The following is a 19,499-nucleotide window of genomic DNA, read 5'->3' on the forward strand; positions in this document are numbered from 1 at the left end:
CCCTTACATTATGTTTAATATCCAGTACTGGGAAAATGAAGTCAGAAAGTATGCTGAGATATTTACCAATATACTGAAATGTTTTGAGTAATATCACTGGTATTAACAGAGAATTTCATTTATTTCACAAAGATTTTGGATAAATTTTTTTAACAGGCCACTAAGGACACATTTGGAATAACTGGCTATTATAGCTTTCCCTTCTTGAAACTAGCAGAGCACAACAAGCCTAAGGTACTAAATTCTTTGATAAACTGAAGCGAGTTCTTTTCCAATGAATATTCAGTGATGAACCACGAAACGCAAACGCGGGAGAACAAGTAATTTTTACTTTACTTTGCAGCCTATTATTTCAATGATAACTCCTTGAAAGATAAATTAATCAGTTTATTAAACTCAGAGAATCACAAACTTCATACTGCCATCTTCCTCTTTGGACACGTTTCGGACCGAAGAAAAGCATAGAGCACTGATCTCTCTCTCTCTCTCTCTCTCTCTCTCTCTCTCTCTCTCTCTCTCTCTCTCTCCTCCTCCTCCTCCTCCTCCTCCTCCTCCTCCTCCTCCTCCTCCTCCTCCTCCTCCTCCTCCTCCTCCTCCTCCTCCTCCTCCTCTTCTCGCACTGAATCTCTTTCTTTCTTTTTTTCTTATATTGACTACGAGACTCTTGAAGCAGTTATTTGCCTTTAACAACTCTAGAGTGATTGCAGCCGCTGTTATGGACAGTAATATACTGTTATGTTAAGCATCTTTTTATTCCTTACATTTCTCTGAATTTCGATGAGCAAATGCATTTTCAGAACAAATTTAGCTCACCCCTAAGAAGAAATGGGAATATATTGTGGAGTTTTTTTTATATACTACAGGTCATATTCTTGTTTGCCTGGAAGCCGTGATACAAGGTCTTTGCAAATGCAGGGAAAATGCCATCTGAATGTCTCTGTTATTTGGTCTCGCTGACAATGTGTTTTTGTGCCTTTGTATATGTTCTTACAATCCCCTCTCACTCTTTTGTTTTTGATAACTCACTAATCAAAATTTTGGAAAAAGCTACATTTATAATTAGATGTAAATTGAATGTTTTCCTTAGTAAATAAAAGGTAGTCTACATAATTACCTGCTACATAATTAATTTTTGCTACTTTGATTATAAAACAACATAACCAGGACCGTTACTTTCCTATCTGATGTACTATTCTGATGACATATTTCTATAAGAATTTTATTCTAAAACATATATCAGTAGTCAGTAATGTTTCGTATATTTATAATTACCTATCTTTGGATATATATATATATATATATATATATATATATATATATATATATATATATATATATATATATATATATATATATATATATATATACATTGTAGGGTGTTTAAGTCACTTAAGTACCAAACCATTTATCACTCTTAATTCTCCTTCGATGATATTCCCAAAGTAACGTGAATTGGATATTAAACATGCTTGCATATAAAATGTCACAGCGATGTGATAAAAATTCATAAATAACTACTAAACGTACCAATCGTCTATCATGGAGGGGGTGGGTTGATGCCGACGTTAGGTGCAAATCGACACACTCGACTGGTATATGTACGGTAGAGCCGCCACTAACTGAGGTTGGGTAAAATTCGCTGGAATGTTGGGCCCTAGTCCCCGGACTGGAAAAAATCCCAGGTACGTAGTATTTAGCTTTCAACTCTTTTTATGACTTTTGCATCCGAATTGCTGATGCCCTGGACTCTCACTCGAAAGACCGGGTTTGGTCCTGTGGTGAGTCAGAAATTTATTGTTATGAAATATGTCTTCATGTGTTCATTACATCATATTTAACAGTGAAAAGGGTAAGTCAAATGAAATATAAGTAATTTGAGCACTGATGGGCCAGAGAGTTTGGTAAAATTTGATGGAATGTTGGGCCGCCCCTAGCCGTCAGCCTGGAAAAAACCTCAGGTACATAGTACTTATGTTCCAGCTCCTTTTATGACCTTTGATTTCGAATTGCTAATGCCCTGGACTCTCACTCAAAAGACTGGGGTTCGGATTGGTATTGAGTCAGAAATTTATTTCTATGAAATATGTTTCCATGTGTTCAATTCCATCATATCTAACAGTGAAAGGGGAAAGTCGAATGGAATGCTAGTAATTCGAGTGCTAATGGGTTGGGGAGTTGGGTAAATTTTGCTGAAATGTTGGGCACTATTGCCTGCCTGGAGAAAACATCAGATACGTAGTACTTATGTTCCAAATCCTTTCACAACCTTTAGTGTCCAAATTTTTAATGCCCTGACTCTCACTCAAAAGACTGGGGTTTGTTCCCATGGTGAGTGAGAAATTTATTTCTATGAAATATGTTTCCATGTGTTCATTTCCATCATAGCTTGCAGTGAAAGAGTTAAGTCGAATGGAATGTTGGCAATTCAAACACTGATGGGCTGGGGAGTTGGGTAAATTTCACTGGAATGTTGGGCCCTCTTCGCCTGCCGGGGAAAAACCTCAGATACGTAGTAATTAGGTTCCAACTCCTTTTATGACCTTTGCATCTGAATTGCTAATGCCCTGGACTCTCGCTCGAAAGACCCGGATTGGATCCAAATTTTCAGAAATTTACTTCTATAAAACACGTTTCCATGTGTTCATTTGCATATATATATATATATATATATATATATATATATATATATATATATATATATATATATATATATATATATATATATATATATATATATATATATATATTTCAATGAATGGAGCCTATCTCCAAACCCCATGTCCATTTTCACATCTGTAACATAATTGAAAGAGAAAAAAAATTAATTCCAATTGTTTTAATTACTAGAACTATGGGTTTCCACTCGCCCCTTCATAAACTCTTCCTTCAGTCCCCAAATGATTAAGCATAACCCCTCTCTCTGTTCAAAATGACTGCCTTAAGGCCTTGTTCCAGGTGACCTTTGAAGATGCCTTCCTCGACAGTGTCCTGCAAGGCAAGGGAGGAGCCAAAAAAGAGAAAATTGGTGCCCTGCCTCATTCTGAACCCTCCATGGTGGTTAACTAATGCCATGTGCCCCATATAGAAAACATGGCAAAGATTGACCTTTGTGCCACCTATGTTGGACCCGATGTGGAATCCCTGAAGGTTATTTATTAAATCGAGAGAGAGAACTGCTCAGAACACCACCAAGGACAGACGTCATTAACCTTGCCTGTCCCTTTAACCTTTCCACGTGTTTGACCCCGAGGCTCGAACCAGTATACTTTGTAGTGGGATTTTAATTCCCTCCTCCTTCACCGGCACCCTAACGAATGAGGACACCATCATCTTGACGAAGGTAATGTACCGGAATAAGGTTTCTTAGTCACAATTTTTGTTATTTCTCTGCCTGATTTTTCATTTATTTTTCCATTGTGTGATCACCTTCAATAATTGGTGTTGGAGTATTCAGTGTTAACGTAATTATGCATTTAACCCGTGGACGGATTGAGCTTCAGTGTGAAGTAAAACAGGTTTGGGGAGGTGGACGGATTGAGCTTCAGTGTGAAGCAGAATTACGCACCACTGCTATGGTAATAATGATTTGAAACAAAGGTGCCAGTACTTCTATATGCTATAAATTCACTAATGGCAACTTTTATACAGACGTGAGAGTTAGGCCAGTATCAGTAATGCTTGTGACTTCAAGGGGAAAGGTACTGCATCTCTCTCTCTCACATGAGTCTTTTTGTAAATTTGCTTGTAAATATACGAAGAGGTTGCTGTTGTTTTTTGTTTTTGTCTTTTACGATATATGTTGGTTGTAAATGTAATTTTACAAAGAAAATTGCAAAGAAATATTAGAAAAAGCATGTAAAAGTAAAAAAAAGTTACTGAATCTTCCATCTCGTAAACTTACGTGAATATTTTACAACAAATATGCAAAAAATTTGTTACTGCTTTTATTTCTTACCTGTTTTGATAGTGTGTGAGCAGTAATAATAATTTTACAATATCCAAAAAACTTATTTATTGGAAAAAACATATATAAGTTGGTAAAATTTACGATTATCTTGTAAATGAGGCCCTACAAGGGGTTGTAAATAGTCATTTTCAATTCTCGCGGAAAGTAGGGAAAATTTTTTAGAGTTCTTTTTATATACAGTGTGAATGTACGTGTCATTCTATTTCCATCGATGTGATTTTTTATTTATTTTGCCGACCTCAAAGTTTCCCCAGTCTGGGGTGCTGCACATTGATAAATTATGCCGTCCCTTAAGGGTTAACGGTGAACTGAGTTATTTGGCACCTTCTGTGCAATCCCTCAGTCCCCTTTGAGCATATTATTATTGCAAGTAACCATTGTGCATTTTGCAGATAGGCCTTGACTGTGGAATCTCTTGGCTCTATCTATGTGTAGCCCCCTTTCTATCCCACTGTGATATTTCCTGTTATGATGACATCATCAGCATAGAATATTTATTTTGTGTAGGATTCATTATTTTAGCAGGTCCTTATTATTACCTGCCCAGTCATTCATCATTCTTCTGATCTGTGTTGTTATGTAAATATAATTAGTTAAGAGAACCCTTGAATTTACGTAATTTTCTCTCACATGAAGAAGGCCCTAAGCCACCAATTTTCCCTTGTTGTCTACGAATTGTTCTAATATTGAGTCAGATGTGTAATAAAAATAAGGAACTCGCCCAGAATCAAGCAAGTATCCCTCAGATATTCGTAGCAACCGGTGACCTTGCCAGGATGAAATTGCTTTGCAATCATCAGCGAAATAGCATCTGCTAGTTGGTCTGCATAATTAGAGACAACCCTGATATCATACCCACTCCATTTTAAGCACATGAGAAGACCCAGTACCAGAGTGTAAGTAAGTGTTGAAATATTCTGTTTAGGTTTATGCCAGGTACGAAAAGTGACTGCAATCAGTGTTACATAATTGATAGTCCATGTGCATGCCAAATTAGTTCATGAGAAGAGAGAACATATTAACAATTCCACAAGATTTTTGTGCTATCGCATGTTAGCTGCATGTTTTAAGAATAGGAGGCTAAGGAGCAACTCAGTCGGAGAGTTAATAAAAAGAAATAGAGCCCCTATTCCTTCACCCACATAATAAAGACAATTTGAAAGTCCCGAATTCCCAGATAGGCACACTGTGGTCGACCACCAAGGCTTTGACTCCATCTATTTTTGCATCGCTGGATTTATCCTCTCTCTTTCTCTCTCTCTCTCACTCTCACTCACGTGATTGATAGGAAAAGCTAGGAAGTATTTATGAATCTAAATTTCCGTTCTCAAGATGAGAGAATAATAAATTCCAACACAGAATCTTCAATTCCAGGCCACGTGGGCCCGTCACTAACCATCCAACATTTTTGATTTGTGTGAGTTCCACTAGAAATTCCATTGTTATAAAAACCGCACGCACAGCACTAGGATATTCCTCGGCAAGCCCGTAAGTATTCCTGTAAATTCATTTATTGACGAATATACCAGTGAAAATTTCCTCGTTCATTCATTACTGCGGGAGGTCCAAGCGTGGGAAAAACGGTGGGCAGGTAAAAAGCCAGACACTTGGTCAAGACGACCCTCGCCCCCCACATGCCTGACTCATTCATTTGTTGGCAGATGTCGCGGGACCAGAAGTAAACACTTGAGTACTATTATTAGTCACATACAAGCTAAGGTTTGTTTTGATAATGGAGAATGACAATTTCTTTCGCTCCCCATGCACGTTATAAGATTAAGCATTTTTGTCTTATCCTCGTGCATTGCAGATTTTAATATTTGATAGGATCGATGTACTGTTTTCATTACGCCACATTTTAAAATTATTTGACAGAACAAAGAAAATTTCTTTACAAACCATAAATGTATAACCCGATAAGCCTTTGTTTATTTTTAAGAGTTCTGCAGCGTCTCTCCACAAAATAAAATATAAATAAAGGCTTATGTTAGCTTGGGCTAAAACTTTTGTTCATTAAGAACCACTGAGTCTATTCAGACATTAAATTTTATCAGTCTTTTCAGACAGCCTGAAGTCTGTCTTATTCAGACAATTTTCATTCATTCTGAACAATTGAGTTTTTAGACATCCTGAAATTTGTCTTATTCAGACATATTTATAATTGAGACTCTTCAGACATCCTGAAATTTGTCTTATTCAGACATATAACTTTTCAAGTAAGTCTTTTCAGACAACTTGAGATTTGTCTTATTCAGAAATACTAATTTTTATTCATTCTGAACAATCGAGTCTTTCAGACACCTGAATTTTAAGTCTTTTCAGACAACTTGAGCCTTTTCAGACATTGATTTTCTAAAAAGTCACAACAATACAAACGTTATCTCAAGATGTCTGCAACATCCAGGGCCCAGCAAAATGAGGACTTCAAGTTCTACATGTCCGTTGGAAAGGGCATGGGACTATCAGGACAATCCCTGAGAGTAGACGATGTCAAGGTGGAAAGAGAGGCAGAAAGACAGGAGAAGGAGAAGGAAAGAAAAGCCCAGGAGAAATGAGAAGAGGCAGAAAGGCAGGAGAGGGAGAAAAAAAGAGCTCATCAGCTTGTAATGGCAGCTCACGACAGGTGCAACACATTAACACCCTCTCTTCACTCAACCCTCTGCAGTGTAGGTACCCTCATAAGAAAATAGGATGAAGCCGAGCCTGAAGCCTGGCTCAACCATATTGAAAAGGTCCTGACAACCTATCAGCCCTCTACCAAAGAAGTGTCTCTGATCCTAGGAAAGTACCTTGAAGGGAAAGGTGCCATTGCATTCAATGCTCTCCCCCCTGAGGATCAAGGAAATCTTGACCTTGTCCGCCAAGCCATTATAAAAGCTTTTGAAATAACTCCCGACCATTGGTGGAAAAGGTGGAGAAATATGCCCAAGGAATCAGACCAAACCTGGTCTGAGTGGATCTTCAAAAAGACCCAGGCCCTAAAATGATGGCTAGAATCTCTGAAAGCCATTAGTGTGGAGGATGTCCTCGAACTTTTCCAGCTCGAGGACTTCTTATTTTATGCCCAGCCAGCTCTCGCCACTCATTTGTGCGATAAGGTGCCTAAGACAGTGGCCGAGGCTGTTGTTGGGCTGACATATTGGATATGCATCATCCCCATCTTAGTTCCCATGGACGGAAATTATATCCCACCTCGCCTCCCTTGACCAACTTCCAGCAACCTCACAAGAATGGGCACCCCCATAAGAAGCCCATGTGTGGGTATTGTAAGAAAATAGGGCACCCCACTGAACAGTGCTGCTTGAAGGCTGAGAGTCAGCCAGAAAACCCCTCTATGTCCTCAAACGGGACAACACCCTGAGCCACACCTGGGTCATAGACGGAGGGTAAAGGGCCCACTCCCTCCTATGGGACAGTGCCAGGTAAAGGTTATAATCTGACTTATTGCCGGCTTGCAAAGTTTATGAGCACTCTGCCCAATGTGCAAAATGCCCTAACAATAATAAGTTAAGTACGCCCACCCTTGCCTTGGCGGTCACCAACCCAATATCCTTAGGTCTTCCAACCAGGGTCCTATTTATATGGCACTTCCCAAAGGTAGGTGCCCCACCAGCCAGTTCAAGGCATTTGATGATTCTGGAGCACAAATGTCCCTCATAAGGGAAGACAAGGTTCTGCATGGAGCTATCATTAACAGATGTAAACTCGTCACGATTGAAGGTACCAATCACTTTAAGATGTTACTTCCAACTGTCAAGTTGAGGGTCACAAGACCTCACAGATCTGAAATCTGCAACCTTGCAGTCACCAGATATATTCCTGGAGGTTATGACATCCTCCTGGGGCAGGACTTCCAGTCCCCATTTAAGTTAGAGCAATGCAGAGGTCCAAATCCCCCAAATCTTTCATTAGGCATGAGTAAGCCTCAAACGCCTGCATTCGTTCCACTGTCAGTGCCACCTGAGTGCAATGTGCAGTGGCCCCCTCCAAGACCGATTCCCAATCCCATTCCGGTGCTCGGCCCTGCCCCAGTGCCTGTGCCAGGGCCCTAAATAGATCCCCCTCCAGGAGACCCCACACTTGATTTACAATCTCGGCCCGTGTCACCTGGGTGCCCTAAGCAGCGCCAAGCTCTGTCCGTTCCGAATGACGAGCAAATTCCAAATCAGTTATTAGGGCCTGGCCCTGCCTTAGTGCCAGTGCCAGAGCACATCCCTGATCTCCCTTCCAGAGATCCCAGTCCGGGTCTCATCTCTTCTCCTGGCTTGGCTCTGCTACCAATGCTGTAAGAGAGATGGATCCTCCCAACCACAGTGGAAGCTCACCTAAAGGTGCAGCCTCGCAACCCATGCCTGAGCTGGTCATTCTTACCTGTGAGCCTCTCACACCCCGCAAGACTGCTTCCTCTCTGTCTCAGTCCGCCACAGACACAACAGTGAGTAAGGATTTTGCTATGTCTCAACTGGCTGATGAACTCAAGAAGCCGCAACAGATCATGGTAGAGCTTGGAAAGAAGGCCCCTCCATCAGCCGTCAAAGAAGCTGACACAGGTGGCATTCAAATACCCTACCCGGGCTCAGTTCTAGTGATTCCCCAACCGAGACAAACCACCAAGGTAAGAGAGGTCCTTGGAGAAAATACCACAGGGGTGGATATTTCCAGGTAGCTTAAAGAGAGCAACTGAGCTCTCCTGGCACCCATGCAAAAATGTCACAGTACCATCACTTTTCCCTATGAAGACTTTGGCACCTCTATCCAGAAGAGGATGTCAGAGTCCTTCACCTATTTATTTCCTTTATAACTCCATCCCTTATTCTTTCCCTTTAACATTTCCCTTCCTTACTTTGATTATTACTCACATTTATTTTATGCCATGTCAAGACCCACATTTCATCCCCTCTGCCCATGCAGAGCACCATTGACAGATATGCCAACTGCATAAGTCCTATGACTTCCCTTTCATGCCTACTGCAGCATGATGCATCTTAAATACAATATGCCATTGCCATTAGTCATTGTTATATGAATGGCAACTTGGCACAGTGCCATTATCGCAAATGCTGGCAAATGATCCTGCCGGAGGAGTCACACCCTTTTGCTACCTTTGTGGCCTTCTTGGGCTAAAGAATGAACCCAGCTGTTTTCCATGGGCTAAGGAATGTAATTTAGGCATATTTAATCATCATCTTTTATTAACAATCATTGATTACTCTGAATCTGTCACCTATTCTCTTTGTGAATCTCTGTAATAAGTCTCGAGTCTCAGACTCGTGACCTTGTGTTATAGTGCCTGAATGGCACTGAGCTGTTGCTCAAGTATTGTGGACACACCTAACCAAACCCACGTTTACCTTAAAGTAATGCCTCTTCAAGGCAGACTAACTGCATGTGTGCAAAACTCGTAACTGATTATTACTAAGAGTGCATGAAGTGTCTCTAGAATTAACCTAGAATTGATTCATTGTTTTAACTGTACCATTACATTGTGAAAACATTCTAATTAATGCTGCCTTAACACAATAGGAATTTAATGATAAGAATATGTCATTTCTAGCAGCAAGTATTTATTCTGCGTTAACGTAAATGTCACAATGTTGTTTTGCCTCTCGAAATTAATTGCTACGCAGAAGTTTAAGTTAAATTATAAGGCACCAAAGGGAAATGAGAGAGATGTAAAGTAAAGTATTTAAGTGAGTTTGCCTGCTGGCAATCATTCTCACCCGATCTAGGGTATGAATGCTAACTTGGTTGGGGAGGGGCAATGCATGGAGCCTCTCTCCAAACTCCCTTTTTCCATTTCTACATCTGTAACATAACTGAGATAGAAATAAAATTCACTGCAATTGTTTTAAAATAAATTCTCTCCTTCATTTCCCAAAATGGCTAAGCCTAACCCCTCTCTCTGTTCAAAATGACTGCCTTAAGGCCTTGTTCTAGGTTACCTTCGAAGATGCCTTCCTCAACAGCATCAAACAAGACAAGGGAGGAGCCAAAAAAGAGAAAGTTGGTGTCCTGTCTCATTCTGAACCCTCCACGAGGGTTAACTGATGCCATGCAGCCTATATAGAAAACGTGGCAAAGATTGACCTTTGTGCCACCTATGTTGGATGCGATGTAGAATCTCCGAAGGTTATAGATGATGCAACGGAAATCAAGAGAGAACAGCTCAGAACGCCACTAAGTACAGATGTCCTTACCCTTCCCTGTTCCTTGAACCTTTCCATGTGTTTGACACCGAGGCTTGAACCACTATACTTAGTAGTGGCATTTTAATTCCCTCCTCCATCACCCTACCATGATCTTTACGGAGACGACGTGGTAGGGTGCAACTTATTCCTCAGGGGGCTTAGAATATGTTCAAATGGGTACCTAGACAAAGAATTCAGCACGATCCGCCAACAGCTAACGCAACTGCTCTACCCAACCCACATTATCGAGAAGGCTATCAACAAAGCGAATAAAATATACTACAAAGGTCCCACTCACAACAGAGAAATAGATTTTAACAAAAAATAAAGCTCCCGTACGATGAAAGCATCCAAAAAGCCATAGAACAACTCAGGTCTAACAATCCTTTCATCTTCCAGTATCCCAAATCCATCGGGAGCTCGCTCATTAAAGTATACTTAAATAACAAAGGGGAAGAAGCCGGAGTTTACAAGATACCGTGCAGCAACTGTAGTGAGATTTACGTAGGGGAGACAGGTAGATCGCTCTCGCAAAGAATAATAGAGCACAAAAGGTTGGTAAGATATGTTTCGGAGATACTGACCATTCCATAAGCTGGAGGGGGGCGGAGCTGGTTTTCAAAAGTAGCTGTCCGTACAAAAGAAAGATGCTGGAATCTGCTATCATCACTCAAACCAACAATATGAACTTGTCAGGAGGACATTGGAAATCGGACGACATTGACGCTTTAATCCTCAGACCGCTTCTGAAGAAGGTGTCCCAGAGAACACGACCTCCAGAATCGTCGCCAAACGGGAGTTAATGAGGCCAAAAACCACTAGGGAATTGGTTATTCTCCTCCTTCTTAGAAAACGGTCACCTGCATACCATCGGAGACTTAATGCCACACCTATATATGCTTTGTATATATACCCTTGTAACATTTCATCTGTCCATATTCTACCAGTGAACAGGGGCACAGAAGCAAATGCCCGAAATATATGATTGCAATGTTTAAATAGTGTTTTATGGGCCTTTTTATATTCATATTACACTGTGGTATTACAGGAATTACAGGAAAAGACATTCATATATATATATATATATATATATATATATATATATATATATATATATATATATATATATATATATATATATATATATATATATATATATATATATATATATATATATATATATATATATATATATATATATATATATATATATATATATATAAATATATAGATATAATAGAAAAAAATAATAGAAATAAGATATAAGAGAGAAGAATAAGAGAGAGAGAGAGAGAGAGAGAGAGAGAGAGAGAGAGAGAGAGATGGAGAGAGAACAACAATTAAGTCTTGGTTGTTATGCATTGCGAGGCTAGAAGGGTCAAGTAAGCTAAAAGCAAGAAACCGCCTAACACAAACGCAAAACAGTGGGCGAGTATATCGCACCCAGGGCCATAAAACCGATCATAAAATCTGGAACCTGTGCCCTCGCAATTTAGCTGAACAAGAATTACTTAGCACCTCGTCAGAAGTTAACATTCCAGCCATATCTATAGCCCTGCCTTCAACAGGAGGCATTTACATGGAAATTCCATGAAAAGGGGCTGGACAAAGTGAAGCAGTTCACCATTTCTCCAATTAAACATTCTAGGGAGGAGTCATTTATACCTTCTCCTGAGGTCATTTCCAATCAAATCCTCTAAGGAGAGATTTTAACAACACCCACAACTGTCCTTCCCAGTCAAGCTGTTCGAGGGGAGGCCTTACAGATAAAATCTTCCAACGAGGAACTTCAAGGGAGGAGATGGAAGATAGAAAGAAGAACCAGGGGTTCCAGAGAAGCCAGAAGCCAGAAGAAGGGCATTCGAGTCCCTAGTCACCCAAACAAGAAGACAGTTCTTCCCCTTGCTTTTGTGGTCCCAACCAGACTCTGACCGCAGGCTACTAACCAGAATTAAACTGAACTTTGACTAGCAAGAGTGGTTTCAAGATAGTAACTGTAACAGCAATTTTACTTGTGTATGTAGTTAACTTTCATCATTAAAGTAAGAAGCTACCCATTTTGTCTCCATTAAGCTTTTCTGAGAGATATAATTACATTTAATTTAATTCCCTTCGAAATAACAAACTCATAAGTGGCTGACTACAGAAGAGACGCTGTGGATGACTACTTCATCGACTTAGAAGAAAGACACAGGTAAGAAGGGAACAATAATATGTCACACAAGTTATGAAAATAAACTTGTGCACGACATAAATATGGTGGCAGTGATATGGGATCCAGAAGGCAAGACGAAACAGACATTAACAGAAATATCAGTGCAATTACTTAAGTTACAGTGAAACGAAAATCTACAAAAACGAACTTAGATTTTATGATGGCAAACAAAACTTATATGAAGAAATAAAATCCTGCAATAAAGCATCAAACAGAAGTGAACATAAACAGTAATGGTGCACAACGGAGAAGCAAAACACATAGACCCATTAACCACAACACAGTGAGCCAGCACATCGTCGAACAGCTACAGACAGTGAGTGTGTTTAACAAACTATCGCCACGAGTGTAACAGAAACAATGCAGTGTGTGTTTCAACCAAGCTCCTAAGGCAACAACAACAGAAAAACAACTTGACAACTACGAAAGAACTCAGTAATAACAACAACCTGTAAGTTATCGAGAAAGCGAGATTTATTGTTCTCTCTCTTTAAATGTGTGAAGAAGTGAAGAATTTTTAAATTTATAATAGAGTAAAGATTACTTAACCTCTCTTTATCAAATTGAAAATTAAGGAAACTCTCTCTCTCTAGTGGATAATTTTTCTATGTAAGTGTAATTACCATTATCACTCTCTCTATGATAATTATTTGTTTAGGGAGTAATTTAGAAAGGGAATTCTTATTTTTCTCACTCGGATGATGATAAATAATTTGAGTAATTATATGCAATTTTGTGTACCCAATGTGATGGAATTTTTTTTTATGATATGATGCCCAATTTCACACAAGACTTTTCTTGTGTGTATGTATTTGAATGATTACTTCTGAAGGATTTATTTTTCTTGTGCACTTGAACTCAATTTAAGAATTTAATTTTTTTACTGTTATATTTTAATAGTTTCTTTTGTTTTATGATACTGTGTGCATAGCGTAACATTTTTTTATATAGACACAAATGAAGTGGTGTACTCAATTTGAATAATTTTACTGTAAAATCCAAAGTCTTTGATGAATTACTGAACACAGTTAGCCATTCTCCATACAATTTAAGACCGTTGACACTCAGATGTAGCTGAATTCCAAGACTAATTTCCCACTCAACTTTAGTGCAAAGAAATACTAACAATAATAACACAACTAACCAGAGCCAAAATAGTGTTAATAATTCTGATAATGCTAACAGTAATAATAATAGTAACAATACTAATAATACTCGCACCTTCCAATATAACAATATGAATCAAGCAGCTGTAATAACGACAGCCACGTGCTTCTGTGGGCAGGTGGATGATTCAAATCCTGGCAAAAGTCGACTTGAATCTTATACTGTATATCATTGGCTCTCAGATGCAGATAGTCGCATATCTTCAGGGGGAATAACTGATGAAAGAGCTAAAATAAATGAAGCCTTGATTCTCGTAAGTTCAGAACATGGTGACGCCCACAAAACTCTGAATTCCACGAGTTTTAGCAAATTAATAACTATGCGGAATTCAAAGAAATTTGTTTATCACTCTGGGAACCAGTAAATAAGACTGACAGTTTATATAACGTAACCAGATTCCTTAACCCACAATATGAAACAATAGCTAATCTGTACGCTACTGTTGAGAATGCAATAGATAAAATAACAGAAGACTTAAAGAAAACAGGCATCATCATAGGAGATAAGACACAGTTTGGTGATAATGACAATAATTTAGTTGATCTAAGACATATTTTGAATTACTTGTCATTTGGAACAATATATAGGCTAATGCCCCTGGAGAAGAGGAAAAGAAGGCTTTCAGGAAATTAAAAATTGATCCAAAGCAAGACAGCCTTCAAACATTGAAAACGGTGAGAGAAGAAATACAAAAGAAAGAGATAAATCTCTACAAGGAATTTGTAGGAACAACAGAAGCACAAAATGAAAGGAAAGGCAGAAAAAATAGTCCTACTTTTAAAATGAATAATAAGATCTATGGTAATTCCAGACAAGTAGGGAATAGACCAACTACCTTTCAAGGAAAATATGCCCAAAATACTAGAAGAAAATGGAATCCAAACCAGAATGGAAGACATAATCAAACAAAGAGTGGTCCTCCCAAACCTTATAAATATGGTCAACACTCAAACACAAATAATTCAACCTAAGTGAACTATTTCGCTCAAGGAGCGAGACCAAAGACAGCCTGTGAAAACTGCGGGTATACCTCATTCTACAAACGAGTGCAGAAGGCCTAGGATCTGCATGATTTACAAGAAAGTAGGACATTTAACCAGGAATTGCTGGTTCGGGAACACAGAAGGAAATAAAGTAGTTGAATTAAGCAGCAATCGCTCAACGTCTAATAAGTCTACAAGTCAATGACAATTTATCCCTACACATAAGACAGCAAGGAAGTCCCTTCAAGAAGAAAATATAAAAACAAGAATTAGCAAAAAAGGGGAGTGAAGGTTCATCCGCATTTTCCTATTTGCAGAGTAAAGAAGTAGTATTTTCCATGAAAAAAGAAATAACCAGAAAGTATTTACCTATCATTAAAGTTCCCATAAATGGAAAGATATGTAATGTACTCATGCATTCAGGTACTACTGTAAACGTAATAGATAAACACACTTTAATCAGATACATACTCGTTGAAGAAACGCTAATTCAGGGTCAAATCAAAATAATAAGAGGAGTAGCGGGTAAACAGATTAAAAGTTTAAGAAATGTGAACTTAGAAATAGACATTTCGTCACATAAATCTGCTGAAAGTTTTCTAGTTCTAGAAGACAGATTTTTCCCCGCACAAGTATTGTTCTCATTTAATCTAATGAAGAGATGTAGAATCATCCTGGACTGCAGAGAGGGAAGGATTAGCCTGAAACAGGATAATCAAAGGAGCGTATGCTTTACTCTTGAAGAAGAAAAGTTTCACCCTAATCCGATCAATTTGTCTGAGACGGCTTCGGCAAGCGAGAAAGACATACATAAAATAAATTACCATCAAGAGAATAATCAAGATAAAATGGAAAAGGATAGAAAAGAGGAATTCCCACAATTGCAGACTAGAGAATCAAGAAGATGTGCACGTCAAGAAATTATATACTCCGAAGAAAGAAATGACCCAGATATAAATAATGGTTATCACCGAGATTCTGAATATAACGTAAAACAAGGCGCCTATACTGATTAATATACAGAGATAAATACCGATAGCTATAGCAATGTAGTAATAAGTTGTAATAATGAAGGGAAATTATTAAATGAAGTATTGTTATTAAATAAAATAAATAAAGTAGATATAAACAATGTAATAGCAATAACTGAAAATCTAGTGAATAAACAGAACATTGTTACATTGCAGATATAGAAGTTGAAGAAATATGTTGCGTAAGCACTGCTGATGATAATAAAGTACAGTTCATACTTAATAGACAAGTAATTATGCATCCAAAGTGTTTAACAAAAATACGTTTAAGGGGAAACGAAGAAACAGAAGTTAAAAACGTTCTGCTATTAAAAGAAGAATACCAGACTTTGTCAGAATGGATAATTCACTGGTCCACATGAAGGGTAATACTTATGAAGTTTATGTCCAAAACTACTCAGATAACAAACTAACACTATATGCAGGCACTGTCTTTTGCAAAGGAATACCTGTTAACAACCCTTTACTAACACTGGAAGAAAGTGCATTTTTCTCTATAACTGGTCAAAAGTCTGAATTAAGCAAAGAGATGAATAAAACATATTTCCCAGAAAATAAGAATAAATTAATTCAGGTATTAGAAAAATACAGAGATGTAATAGCTATAGAAGGAGATAAATTAGGCAGAAGAAATGTCCTACAACATAGAATTTTGTTAGATGTTGGAGCAAAACCATTCTTTATTCCTAATTACAGATTACCATAGTTGATAATTTGATAGAAGAAATGAAGAAAGATGGGGTAGTCATTCCTTCCAAATCTCCATATAATTCTCCATTGCTACTTCTTCCAAAGAAAGATGGAAATTGGAGACTTATGATAGATTATAGAAAGTTAAATTCAAACACCATCCCAGATAGAATGCCAATGCCAGTAATTCAAGATATGTTAGCTCAATTAGGAGGTGCAAAAATATTTTCATCCTTAGATTTGCTGAGTGGATATTGGCAAGTACCTTTAGACGAAGTGTCGAAACCATACACAGCCTTCAGCGTACATAAAGAACACTTACAATTTGAGGTTATGCCATTTGGACTCACTTCGGCTCCTTTAACTTTTGTTAGATTAATGTTACAAATTCTTGGAAATATAGAAAATGTTGCAGTTTACCTAGATGACGTTATCATTTTTAGTAAAGATTTAGAAAGTCACCTCAAAACTTTAGAAATAGTCCTAGAAAGATTAAGAATAGCAAGACTAAAAATCAAATTAAAGAAATGTCAATTATTAATGAAATCTTTGGAATATTTAGGTCATGTAATTAGTGAAGATGGATTACGCATGCAAGCAGGCAAGATAAAGGCAATAGTTGAATATCCAGCTCCCACAAATTTGAAAGCATTGAGACGATTCCTAGGAATGGTAGGTTACTATAGACCTTTTATTAAAGGTTTTGCTACAATAGCCAAACCATTAACAGAATTAAAGAAGAAGGATGTCAAATATGAATGGAATAAAGAGCAACAGACAGCCTTCCAAGTGCTAAAGAGTAAAATGACAAGGAATCCTGTATTAGTCTACCCAGATTTCTCCAAAGACTTCTACTTAGTCTGTGATGCCTCAAGTACAGGGCTAGGAGCTGTATTACTACAAAAGGACAAAACTAGAATGAGGGCAGTATATTATTCCAGTAGGATCTTAAACGCAGCAGAGAGAAATTATAGTACTACAGAAAGGGAATGTTTAGCATTATACTGGGGATTAAAGAAATTTAGGCACATACTTCTAGGGCATAGAGTCAATGCACTTACTGATCATAAACCCATTTGTGATTTGTTTAAAAAGAGAACTTTTACAAATAACATGAAGTTCAATAGATGGTTCATTAGTGTGTTAGAATTTGCTCCAGAATTCAGATATATCCCAGGGAAATTTAATACACTAGCAGATGCATTATCCAGATCCCAAGAAAAAACAGATAAAGGCATTACCACTAATATCTTTTGACTTAGCTGTCAAGTAGCAGACTTAGACTTAGAAAGAGTACAAATACAACAAGGAAATGATGCAGAAATCAGACAGATAATAGGACAGTTAATGACAGACGAGTTTTTAAAACCTGATTTTGTATTGATAAAAGGTTTGTTGTATAAAAGGCTAACAGAGAAGAATAGTTATTCTCGTCTATACATCCCAAAAACACTAATTAGAGAAATTTTAGAACTAACCCACTCATTTAAGTTAGCAGGACATCCAGGAATTAAAAAGACAAGCAGAATCATAACCAGAAATTATTTTTGGCCATTGTAGTGAAGATGCCAAGAACTTTGTACAAAACTGTGTAGTTTGTAATAGAAATAAGGGTAATGTAAATCCAAAGGCTCCACTTGAAAAATACCCACCAGCCTTAAATCCGTTCCAGGTCGTTTCCATGGATTTTTTAGGTCCATTTCCTACCGCTATTAGAGGGAATAAACAGATACTAGTCTTTCTAGGCTATCTAACCAAATATTTAGAAATTGTACCAGTAAGAAATATCGATGCAATTATAGTAGCAGAAGCTCTTAAATCTAGAATTATCACGTGACATTCATGTCCGCAAGTTCTTCTTTCTGATAATGCGGCTGAATTTTCTAGTGAGCTTTTAAGAAAATTATGTCAATTTTACGAGATAAATAATGTCAAATAACAGCATATAAACCAAGTTCAAATGGAGCAGTAGAAAGAACAAATCGTAAAATAAAGGATATTCTGAAAACTTTAGTTAAACCTAATACAGAAGACTGGGATTTAGCTTTGGAAGACGTACAGTTTACTATAAACAATACTGTAAATGAGACAATAGGAGAATCACCACACTACATATTGTATGGATATCAGAAAAGATTACCTGATACCTTGCTAGATGATACACCACCACCCCGACATACTTATAATTATGATAATTATATTGCATGGAAAACTAGACGTACTTATGAAACGATCAAACAAACGAGGACTAGACTTAATGAATGTCAGAAAATTAATGCCAAGTACTATGATAAAAATACGACTAAACCAGACATTGTAGTAGGTGCTCAGGTACATGTTCAAAATCATATTCCAGAAGGTCCTAATGTAAAGGTTTCTCCTAAATTTCATGGTCCTTATAGAGTATTAGAAGTGTTAAAATTAAATAACCTTAGAATTATTAACGAGAATGATCTAAAGGAAAGGGTAGTTCATTGGAATCATGTTAAGGTAATAAAAGCAGACGCTTAGTCCACTAAAAAGTTAGAAGTAGTATTGAAGGAGATTAAGGAAGAACAAATAAACAAAAGATATGAGTTAAGAAAAAGATAACTTTATGTAAAGTGTTGAGCTGAAATATCATGTAAAATTCATTTATAGAAATCAAAATACCTCATGTATAGCCTACAGAATATCTGATAAGGCTTATTCTTACAGATACAAACATGCGGCTCATATTAATAATCGTAATACTTCAATTCGTGTCATCCGAAGTTGTCATCCGAAAGGGTGCACTACTAGAGAAAAGGGGATCTGTGAAATTAATAAAGGATTTAGGAATTGTGAGTATTGATATATCTTCAGTGCTTATCAATGAAATGACTTTGAAAGATGTTCAAAAAGAGCTCAAATCCATAATACAGAAGAGTGATAATAACAGTGCCTTACCATTGCTGAAAAGATTAGATAATGACATAGGAAATATCCTCAATACAAGGTCCAAAAGATCCCTCTTACCTTATATAGGAACAGCACTAAATCAACTATTTGGAGTCGCAACTGAATCTAATGTAGAAAAAGAAAAGGCTCGAACTGAAAAGCTGGAACAGTGGGCAGCAGCAAGAGGTACAGTGATAAATAGAGTGATAACTTCTCAAAACTTCAATGCCCAAGAAATAGAAAAGCTAAAGGTATTCATTACTAAAGGCAACCAAGATGTCACAAAGGAACTAAATATGATAGAAAACCAAATTTTTTTAATAATTTTGTACTGGAGAG

General features: G+C 37.5%; 1 protein-coding gene across 2 annotated transcripts in view; it reads right to left on the reverse strand.

Annotated features, from left to right (window-relative positions):
* The window catches only part of LOC136837198 (putative neural-cadherin 2), a 1,292,835-nt gene that overhangs the window by 839,750 nt on the left and 433,586 nt on the right, over positions 1-19,499 (reverse strand). The gene's annotated exons all lie outside the window — the stretch shown is intronic.

This window comes from Macrobrachium rosenbergii, chromosome 58 (genome assembly GCF_040412425.1).
Source record: "Macrobrachium rosenbergii isolate ZJJX-2024 chromosome 58, ASM4041242v1, whole genome shotgun sequence".
Taxonomy (NCBI): Eukaryota; Metazoa; Arthropoda; class Malacostraca; order Decapoda; family Palaemonidae; genus Macrobrachium; species Macrobrachium rosenbergii.